The sequence below is a fragment of the Bactrocera latifrons genome, unplaced genomic scaffold (genome assembly GCF_001853355.1).
Source record: "Bactrocera latifrons isolate USDA-ARS-PBARC rearing strain unplaced genomic scaffold, ASM185335v1 scaffold_439, whole genome shotgun sequence".
In the NCBI taxonomy this organism is placed as follows: Eukaryota; Metazoa; Arthropoda; class Insecta; order Diptera; family Tephritidae; genus Bactrocera; species Bactrocera latifrons.
The window spans coordinates 190,304-201,581 of record NW_017537089.1 but is presented as its reverse complement, the minus strand read 5'-3'; the positions used below and the strand labels follow the sequence as shown (position 1 = coordinate 201,581).

General features: G+C 36.1%; 1 pseudogene; it reads right to left on the bottom strand.

The window, feature by feature from the left end:
* Positions 1-11,278, bottom strand: part of LOC108972904 — a 19,850-nt pseudogene that overhangs the window by 5,910 nt on the left and 2,662 nt on the right.

The following is an 11,278-nucleotide window of genomic DNA, read 5'->3' as shown; positions in this document are numbered from 1 at the left end:
AAAAAAAATATATGTCCACACGGAAACGTAAACAAGCTTGTCTGCGATTAGCTATCTGAGCGTGGCGATAGAAATGCGCCCTTATAACGGTAGATGACACCATTTACCAGTTAACTTTGCTGCGCTCTTTGAAGCAATGGCAGGCGATAAATTGTGATTTTTAATTAAAAAAGTGGAAGCGTATAACTTCTCCTGTATGCTCAACTAGCACACATACAAACGAAAGTACATAAACATGAAACTGCAGCTGCAAGCGTGAAATAGACAAAGCAAAGCGAAAAAAATCCATAAAAACCCTTTCGACTACAACAAAGCCAATAAAGCGTATGTGATGCTCAGCATTGACTGTTACATTCAACGCCATTCACTTTCGCTGCACTGAGCTGGCATTTGGATTTGTTGTTGTCGTTTGTGTTTTTTGCAGTCTTGTTACCACATATAAACTCACCTTGGATCTGGGCATTGCTCACACAATGGGCATTCACTTTCCGGTGGCCGCTGTCCGTAGAATTTAATTTCCTTTCCTACATATGGTATCTCGCTGTTGGGATCTTGCGCTGAAAATAAAAGCCACGCAGTGTTTATAGCCAATTTTCCAAGCCCTTATGTGGGCATAAAGCCGGTTAGCAAACTTACGCGCAATTTCAAAATTGACCATAGTCGCATTCATCTCATTGCGCGCCACACAATAGTAGTAGCCGAAGTCGTCTTTCCTCAAATTCGTAATGGTCAAACGCATTGTTGTCTTGAAGCTGGAAGGGTGGATAAATATTTGAGCATTTCAGTTCACAGTTCTTATTATTTATGCTATATTGCAATTATATAGACAGGCAATGAGTACCTGTCAGTGTATGTCTCGATTTGGTATTTATCGCCTGGATCTAGAGTTTTTCCATCGTAAGCACGCTCCCAATACTTGATTGCCTCAGGGAATGCTTCCACCTGTAACAGAAAAGTCACTTTAGCCATAATGAAAAATCAAAAGGATTTTATTTAAACTTTAAAGACACTAATTTTTCCAACTTTTGTCAGAATTCGCCGGTGTAAACGAATTGCTTTCATTTTCTTCAGCTTAAAAAGTGAAAACCGTAAAAATTTCTGAAAACAAATGACATAAAGTTCTCTCGGAAGGATGTAGATTCTAAGCTCCTGCCACATATGCAACTAATTAAGATTTCTCTGTCATACCAACACTTGACTCAAATGAGTATGAGCACCATTTACAGTTTTAAGCATTGCTTGCTTTATGCCAAATAAGACATAGAGCAAATTCCATGGAGTACTTTACTGCACAATTAATTTTATTTCTTGTAATAAATGTAAAACAGACAGTAACGGTGCACAGACGAAAGGGTAAAACTCCCAAGTGCCGAAAAATTAGACGAAAATGACAACAATTGAAGGGAAAGCTAAGCTGAGGGCTGGAATAGGCGCCTACGATTATACAATGTTGGATTATACAAGTTGAACCTGACAAGAGAGCAAAGAAATAATCAAGCGCGTGTGTTGCTTACATGCGGCCTCCAGTTGAGTAGTGGGTGTCTGGAGTGGTTTCGACGATGCTACGGCAATAAAGCAGGAAGGGAATATTCAACTCTGTCACGTTTAAACGTATTTATAGCCATGGCGTATGTCATCTAAGAAATTTTCTGAGCAATTATGTAGTTAGGATATGGATGAAGTAGCTTTTCATTGACAAAGTTTTAGAGTCTCAAAGTGAGAGTAGACACATAAGTATCGATTTGCCTGCTTTGCTTACAGCAAACCATCTACTTAGATGACATAACCCTTCGTCGTGAAGTGGCAGGTTATCGAGGGTCTAAGGCTAAATAACCATACATAAATACAATACATAAGTGTTTGTTATTTTTGGCAAGTAAAACGGTCCATATACAATTATGTATGTAAACACAACCGTTATTGTAGCACCCTTTACATTGGTGCTCTGGTTTAGTATGTGAGTTGTGGGCTGTGAAATTATTTCTTTCTCGTCTTAATTTCACCTTTGTCATTCTGTTTTTATGCTTGCTTAAGTTGTCAATTTTTCAACACGTTTTTATAAGGCTTGCTGTTGTTGTTGTTGCTATGTTGATGCTGTCATTATGCCGATTAACCTTTCATGTTAAGCGTGCTGGTAAATTGGCTGCATCACTTAGCAAAGTGGAGACATGCGTTTGACTACTTTTTGTGTCACTTAAAAAATTAGGTTAATTAAAAATCTAGACATTTTTTTGATGAGGGTGGAGCAAACATCGACGCAAATAAGTATAGTATTTTTCTATGGAAAATTTGCTTTTAAGACTAAATCGGAATTATTGCTTAGAGCTTCTTATAAAAAATTTAACCTACAATCTTTTCTTCTCATACAATCTCAAATACTCCGTACTCTTAGGTAAACTATATATAAAATACCATCTGATAGATAAAAAAAAACTAAAATAATGATGAATAATTGGGTTCTAATGGACTCCTAAAGCTTAACCTTCTTATGTATGTCAATTAGTGAGTGTTTGGCGGAAGATTGTTTACGACTCGAAAAGTTTGTCTGTCGATTTTTATCCTATTCCACTTTCCAATGGATTTGCGACTACGGAATCGTCAAAAATGTTGTAGAAGTATTTTAAGAATCTACTTTATCATATAGTATATTCATTAAAAGCATCATTACTACAGACGAAACGTAATTTTATGAATACCATCTCAAAATTGTCCAACAACTTGCCGAAACCATAGAAACCTAACCGAGGCTTAAAACAAATATATTTGAAAACGATAATAAAAACTTTGGTAAAATAAATGAAAATGCAGTTTCTTCAGTCCGAGTCAAATTTGATCAGGTGGTAAATTCGAGCCCAATAAAATACAATATTTCGACGAAAGCAAATACTTATATTCTTTTTGCTAAAAGTAAGTTTGTATAGTATACATATTATCGCAAGTTTCTAGGAAGAACACAGGGCCTTCCCTCGATATCCATATAAACAAAGAAACCAGTAATTCCGACAAATTAAGTTTAAATATACGTAAACAAAAGCAAAAAATATAGTGAAATATAGACCATCAAATTAAACGAAAAACACACAACTCCCACAAAATCTACCACAATTATATTATAATGACCGCAAAAGCGCCAGCTTCGGCCAAAACTAATCAAATAACAATCTGATATGCAGTTAAAAAAAAAAAGTAGGGCTAATGTGGTGAAGCCAACCAAATTTCATATTTATAATTGCGCTGTGAACTAGCGTTAGACACAACCCAAATTGTGGAGTTTGTAGTTCAAGCGTAAATATGCATGGACAGACAACAGATATTAGTTGGAAGGTAAATAGCGCACAATTTAATATTTGTTGTTGTTGCTAGAACTATTTCACTTGTTTATTTTAACGGTATTTTCATTTAGCAAAGTTTTTACTCGCCTCGTTATAATCTAAATTTGCTGACTTTTTTTGCTGTCTAGTTATTATAGTTTGGAATGAATGTGAAATAAAATGCAAATTAAGCTTGTAGTTACCTATTACATAACAATTAAGGGATTACAAATAAATGAAATTAATACCGCTTTAAGCGTTTTTGTTGCGGAATTAGGCCAATGTGAATTTAAAATACATAAGGGAATTTAATCCGTAGCTTATACATAAGCATTAATATAAAGGGCAATGAAAAGCATTCAGAGTGAGAAATTATTATGTCGATGATGGGAAGCCCTATATTTGCAAATAAATAAAACAAAATCATACAAAATGTATAATTGTAAAAAACTTATATTTTACTGGCTTTTTTAACTTTCTATCGGTACACTATTTCTTTGTTGCGCGCCAGCTGTTCAGGTTTCATCTAAACTTTGCATATGCATTCCCAAATTTTGTTTTTTTAAACACCATAAGGTATGGAACATTCCTGTATATTTAACCCTTTAGCAAAAATGAAAAGCAGAACAATTTTCGTTTATTTTCTCTTTTTCCGCATCTGACCCCTGAACTGTGAATTTTCAGCACGCGACTCGTCCATATTTCATTTTATTATGGCAAAATATTTATTTGCTAAAAAGTGTTAATATTTTTCTACATTGTCGTGCTCACCATTCGAGCGTTGCCGTACTCAGCATAAATCATTGGCAAAGCTGTAAATGGAAAGTGCGTAGAAAGCAAAGAGAGAATTTAATTTTAGTAAAATTGATTTATGCACAGTACGTGCGAATTTATATGTATTATATAAAATAAACAAGAATATTAAAAATATGCGCTGAAATTTATGGCAAAAAGTGAAACGCATGGAAAATATGGAATTTTTATCAAACGGTTTTACTTTTTCCATAGATTCAATTTTTCGTATGAATTCGAATTTTACATGAATAGGTATTAGGGTGCTCATTTTGGTTAGTGGAAGAAGTCTTTTCGTATTCTAATCAAATTTCAACTTATATTTTCATATTTATAATGAACTTTAATGAACCATTTTGGTCGATCACTTATTGCCATTTTTTCACAAGATAAGTTAATCCATCAGTACAAAACTTTTCTGGTTTCTCGGCGAAAAACGAAGATTTCACAGGCTTTTCTTTTCGCCAACTTAACTCCATTAAAGGAGTTCTGCATTGGCCGAAACAAATGGTAGTCCGATGATGTAAGGTCAGGGCCATATGGTGGACGCATCAAAACTTCTCAGCCAAGCTCTCCCAGTTTTTGCCGAGTCATCAAAAATGCGTGTGGTCTAGCGTTGTCCTGACGGAAGACGAAGCCCTCTCTCTTGATCAGCTCTGGGTGTTTTTTCGGTTGCTTTCTTCAATCTCATCAGTTTTTGACAGTTAATGGAAGATTTCTTTCCAATCCCGCCAAACACTCAGCATAACTTTTCTAAACGTTAATCTTGGCTTTTCTTTACTAAGCGTCACACCCTAATTTCTAGTTCGGATGGTAGGGTGTACTACTACACAAATAGTGTTAAATTTTTTACAACCAACGCTTTAAGTGAATGAACGAAATATGTCTATTAAGCTTTTTAGTCCTTAATGTGCTCACTTAGAGAAATTTAAGTTATTAACTGAAATTACATAATATAAAATTGAAATTGCGAATTGATTGCCAGTAATGTTGTTCATAAAAATTTCCTTTCAACATTAATTATTGCACATTAAAAATATCTGCGCTTTTTTGAGTCAACTAAAATATACCGCTAATTAACTTTTCATAAAAAAACCATAAATTCATACTAGCAATAGCTTACCACGCAAAACTGTACTTACAGTGAACCTGAATGAGGAAAGTGGCATTCGCAACTGGCACCAGACTGTTATCTGCATAGCACGTGTAGGCAGCCTTTTGATGTCGAGTGATGTTCGTGAATTTCATATGAGGCCCACTAATCGATGACACTGAAATCAACAAGGGTGAAATACTTGGCATTAAAGCACTATCTCTATAATACTAGGATAGAGCTATATAGAATAAGTCCATGTAATGCGGTTAACTGACTAACTAACCAGCGGATATTTCGCATAAATCCCCAATTAAAATAGGATTATCCACGATAATGAAGCGTTTATAAACTCGATTATACTTACTTTCGACGCCGTTAATATTAATTGTGCGTCCATCATCGCGTCGCCACTCAACATACGGCATCGGATTGGCACTGACGGCGCAGCTCAGATTCAAAGTCTTGCCCCCTCGACGGTTACGAAGCGTTCTATGTGCGGCGCATTCAGGTATGCTATACCAACATAATTTATTATGTAATATCGAATGGACTTTTTTAATAATTAAGTAGCTTAAGAGCGATTGTGCACTTGTTTACCACAAATATTGAAGCGATTAATTTATTTACACAAAATATGTTATATATATAAGAGTACATACAGCAATGTTTCAATGACGATCTGGATAAAGTGGACAATAGAGAGAAAGTGACAATTCCTCCTTACAGATTGAGCTAAAGCGTCCGACAAAATATTTAGCGGTTCCGCCTATTGGATAGTGTCCAGTCAGAACAAATTGCGGCGAGACTCTTACGCTTCAAAACTCAAAGCCAAGGATGTTAAACTGGATTTAGTCCTTTTATATTTTTTAAACTTAATTGTATGGATCATGAGAATTCAAACATTTTCCGCACTATTCCCAGTTGAATAAATCATCTTCTTATAAATTTCCGTAAAAAATTCCTTGTTAAGCACTTCAAAATTTAAATAAGAATAGTTGAACAGCATCTGCAAACCTATCATCCAAACTGTAGCTTCCATTCACTCCTCCAGCCAGTACTTTTTCAGTAGCATATTTTTAGTAGCCATCAACACATCTTCATATTGGAAAATAACTTTCGGCCACGTTCCCAAACTTTTACTGCAACAAATCAGTGCTGCAGACGAAAGAAATGAGGAAATTGCAAAACAAGAAACAAATAAACGCAAACACAAACAGAAACTGCTAACAAACGCAAATAAAAAGGATAAACAAAAGGCCGAACTCACTATGTAAAAAGCACATAAATGTACAACAAAAACAAAGAAGCAAGAACTTATATTACAGAACATGCAAGGCGACGGAAACAAATTAGGGCAAAGTAAGAAAAATAGAACGAAGGAAGTAAAATCGCGCCTTAAGGAAGTAGCCACTTCAAATGCTGATTTTGAAGGACTCTAAAGCGAAGCAGCACCCGGAAATAATTCTAAACAAATAACGGTAAAAGCAATTTTACCTAAAAAGGAAGTAAAGTCGATGTGCTGGTGCGAGTAAGGCGATTCGCCTGCCAATACCTTATTATTCGTTGGGATGGAAGTGTGTAAATACTAGAATAAAGTTCAGCTAAAATCGCAAAATCATGAGATGGATTCACCTCGTTGGCATACTTGTATATATCTTTATGTACTATACCATATGTACTATACCATATATTTACTTTGGAAGTCTTATTATTTCAGAAGGAATTGTATTATTCTTTCAAACTTTAGGTGTTTTACATGGCTACACCTATTTACAAAAAACAAAACTGGTTGCCACCTATCTTACAAACCTTTCAATCCTCTCTCCTTGTGGTCCCTGAGCTCCCTTCGGTCTGGGTGGACCTTCTTTGCAGGTATGCCGTCGGCACCAGTACGTCCAGGTACACCATCTAAACCAGGCTCACCTAGCACACCATCACGTCCGTCGAGAGCAGCACGACCGAGTATACCAATATCACCTTTCGGTCCACGTGGCCCGATCGGGCCATTAGCACCATCGACTCTCCACGACTCCGGTAAACCAACATCACCACGATTGCCCTTCGGCCCAGGAATTCGTCGCAACCCCCGGTGGTCCTGTTGTACCTTTGGGTCCTACTGGAACTGGAGGACTTTGAGGTGCAGGCGGACAGTAGTCTTTTTTTTAATGAATGATAAAATTTACAAAATTATTTTCCTGTTATGAGAAAAAACTATCTTTGCATTTAAAAATTGTTTAACTTCCGCACTTTACTGCACTTCCAGCACTTTGCGGTGATCCAGGCTGAAAAATTCGATAAAGGGATCGGCTAAAGAGAAAAAATCAAAACAGTAAGTGAGCTCAACGAGACTATAAAGCAAGTAATTGTGATGCGAGAGCATTCAGTGGTACCGAAAGCAAAAAGGTGTAAATGGAAAAGCACACACATCAAACCACACTCAAGGCGTCGAAGGAGCTGAACTACGAAGTGTGTTTGTTAAAGCACTGGATGAACAAGAAATCGAAGAAATGAAGCTGCATGAAAGAGCTCAGCAATAAAATTGCGAGCTGAACTCAGCTGTAGCCTGATTATATTGAATATTCCAAGCAGGTTGCTGAGCGGATGATTTCGATGCCAAGAAGATTAATGAGTTTCGCCTTCAAAAAATCACAGTCGTTCAGTTTAACTACTTATTGGCGATGGAAATGTATACATTTTACCTTAATGATAATCGAACGATAAGAAGGAAGTTTGTACAGTAAATTTCATGTCAATACACTTACTGAAAAAGCAGTAAAGTCAGAGAAGTATTATGACGTATATTTCTGAAATTATAAATATTTTTATATTTGGTATATACCAGGTTGATGAATAATTTTCGTTGTTTCAAACTACACTTTATTATTCAGTATAATTTCCCTAAACAGTAATGCACTTCCTCCAATATGTGGATCTCATACCTGAAGTGAGAATTGGGAAGGTAATCAAAATACGCTTCAAAAGCCGTTATGACCTCTTCATTTGATGAAAAACGCTTGCCACGCATAAGTTTTTTGTGTTTTGGAAACAAATGGAAGTCACTAGGGGTCCAATCTGGTGAATACGGTGGATGCTACAACAATTCCAACTTTAATTTATGGACTGTAGTCATTGTCAAAATGCTTTGTCCTGATGAAAAATAATTTTGTCTTCTGTAAATTGGGTCCTTTTTCACGATTTTTTTTCCACAACTAGTCCAAAAGGTTGATTAACATTTAGAATTAATTGTTTTACCAATTTGCAAGTAATGTACAAACCGAACAACCAGGTTCATACCACTCTTTCGCCTCTTGTTTTGTATCAAGATCATGGTAATAGACTCCAGTCTCATCAATAGTAATTAAACAAAATCCACTTTATCCCTTTTAAAACGTCCCAAATGTTGCTGACAAAGTCGGATTCGGATGTATTTTTTTACCATTGTTAGCGAATGCGGCACCCATTGTGCACAGGGCTTTAGAACCTCCACTAAACCTCCCTCAGTCAGTCGACAGTTTTCCAAAACTATATCCCGTATTTTGGCTATGATTTCCGGTGTTGATGCGCTTTTTGGACGCTCTTCACGTGGAGAGCCTTGAAGTCAGCTTGCACGATCACTGCACAATATTAAATTTTTTCCATTTCAAACAAAATATTGTGACACGGCGACACTAAATGGCCTGTACATAAACAAAGAATGAATTGGAAAATTGCAATGAAACTTCACATACAAAACGCCTCTCTTATCGAACAACAAAACTTATTGAACAAACCGGTACATGTTTTGTATACGAATGTGTGGAATATAGCTACGATTTAATTTAATCACCTTCTGATGTTGAGGCTTTGAAACAAACAATGCCATCAATAAATTTCAGTTAGTAGTTGCTAAAAATTGTGAAGATTTCTTACTGGTGTTGGAGTGTATGTAAAGCCTTATTCGAATAACACAAAGCTTTTCATATACTACGGCATTACAATTTATAATCCACACCTCTAACGAAATTGTACTAAGTTGACAACACTCTATGTTTCATATTTATTTCCATTTAAACTTAATTATTCGAGGTATGTTTTACACCCCTCACGTAGCTGAGGGAACTGTGCAACATTGCGTATACGTAACTTCTATGAGACTAAAAGAAAAAAGCCTGTAAACTGTATACTTCAAAGACATTCTTTAGATTATTTCTGACTGCCATCACAAATTAACACATATATAAGCGGAAGGTGTCACGTGCCACACGCTTGCAGAGGATTCAGGCTCAAAGCAAGGATTTTACGGTAAGTCAGTTTGTTTGACTTTAAAATAAATTTTAGCATTTTATCGTAGAACTTGTATTTAAAATGAAGAATTTATGTATATTCAAGACCTTATCAAATTTTCTTCAAAGAAATAAAAACTAACGGTTGCACACAAAAAATTTTGTTAAACAAATGACACACCACCCCGAAAAATACCCATTAACCAAAGGCAGGTAGAGCAAGCGTGATATAAAATAAATAAATAACATTTTTCATTTGCATAGCACATTGTTATCAACACTTTGATTCCCTTGAGCGCCTAACGAGCCCAGAAAATACTTTCTCGGCGATCTTACATTGCATAGCAGCCGGCGACGAGGTAATATCACGGCGCACCCTTCTTGCCACAGGACTCGCACTACCCTGCAGCGCAGCGTTTTCTGCGGCATTCGCGGTTGTTGGGGTGTCTGCGACGTGTCCGACATGTCCAACATATTTGCGTTCATTTCTCACCAGCGTTCCATCGTCAGCCAGCGTCGTTGCTGTCTTCCATTCTGCCGTCGCTCGAATCGTGCTGCAAAGGGAAATGCTTAAAAAGTACATTAAATTGTATCAAAATATTTAAAACGTTTTGTTAGCAGTTGAAGAAGTTCAATAAAAGTCACCGCTACGTGTAGTTTGAAAACCTGCGCATGAAAAGTGATATTTGGAAATTAAGATAAAAATTTCTTTCGAATAATATTTAAATGCTTTGGAAACTTGCAATTTCAAAATTCTACATTTTAATTGTTTCTGTAATAAACATTGCATACTAAGTGAAAATTCAGAATATTATTTGTAAACGCTCAACCTTAATTTTAGCTAATACGTATTTACAACGCAATTTCATATTGATTTTCGATTTTCTTGTCATTTACTTGCTCCTCTATCGTCAACAGTACAATGTTCATTGCAAAGTTAACAGGACTTAAAAAAAATACAGAACAAATATAATAACACAAACATACTGACACTTAAAACGGAAAAACTTAACTTCCAATTAATGAAATACCATAAAATTCGCACTGGAAAATCTATAAAGATAGCAGATTCTAACGCACCAGTCGACATATAGATGGTGCCACCAGGTGGCGCTAGATTCAAAAAGTCCTGTTTACTTTGGAACGCTGCTGCATATGGTATATGTCTTGAACAAAACTTGAAAATTCTTATCCAATACTTTTATCATCTACTTTAATTAACCTCTTGTACATGCCGTGTTCTGGAAATTACTTGCTCTTTCAATTATAATACGATTCCAACAATCTCTTTCACAGTGTCAGTGAGTTTAATTTAAAATTCCAACTAATTTACTCAAAAACATTTGCCGGCATAAATATTCAATTAAATGCAAATCAGCATTTGATGTTGTTGAGAATTCGTCTTTCGCCGCCAGTAATAACGTCGGCATCATCGTTGAGGTTACGGCTGCCTTAGTTGGGTGTGGCAAGCTGTAAGGTGCGTACAAAGCAAATAGGTTTAGTCTTGAACATGGCACATCAAAGAACAACACGCACTTTCGAGTTTTAATTATATGTGTGGAGGATTTTATACGATACCATTAGCTTAAGGGTTACTGCGATAGATATAGTCCGCTAACTTTCTTATAAGGAGGTGGCTGAGACCAGGGCACCACCAACAGCATATTGGAAAATATATTGCAATACTGAAGTGTACTTAGCGGGTTCAATTATAAACATTAAACAAGTAAGGAAGGGCTAAGTTCGGGTGTCACCGAACATTTTATACTCTCGCATGATAAAGTGATAATCGAGATTTCAGGCGTGGTTGTGAACCG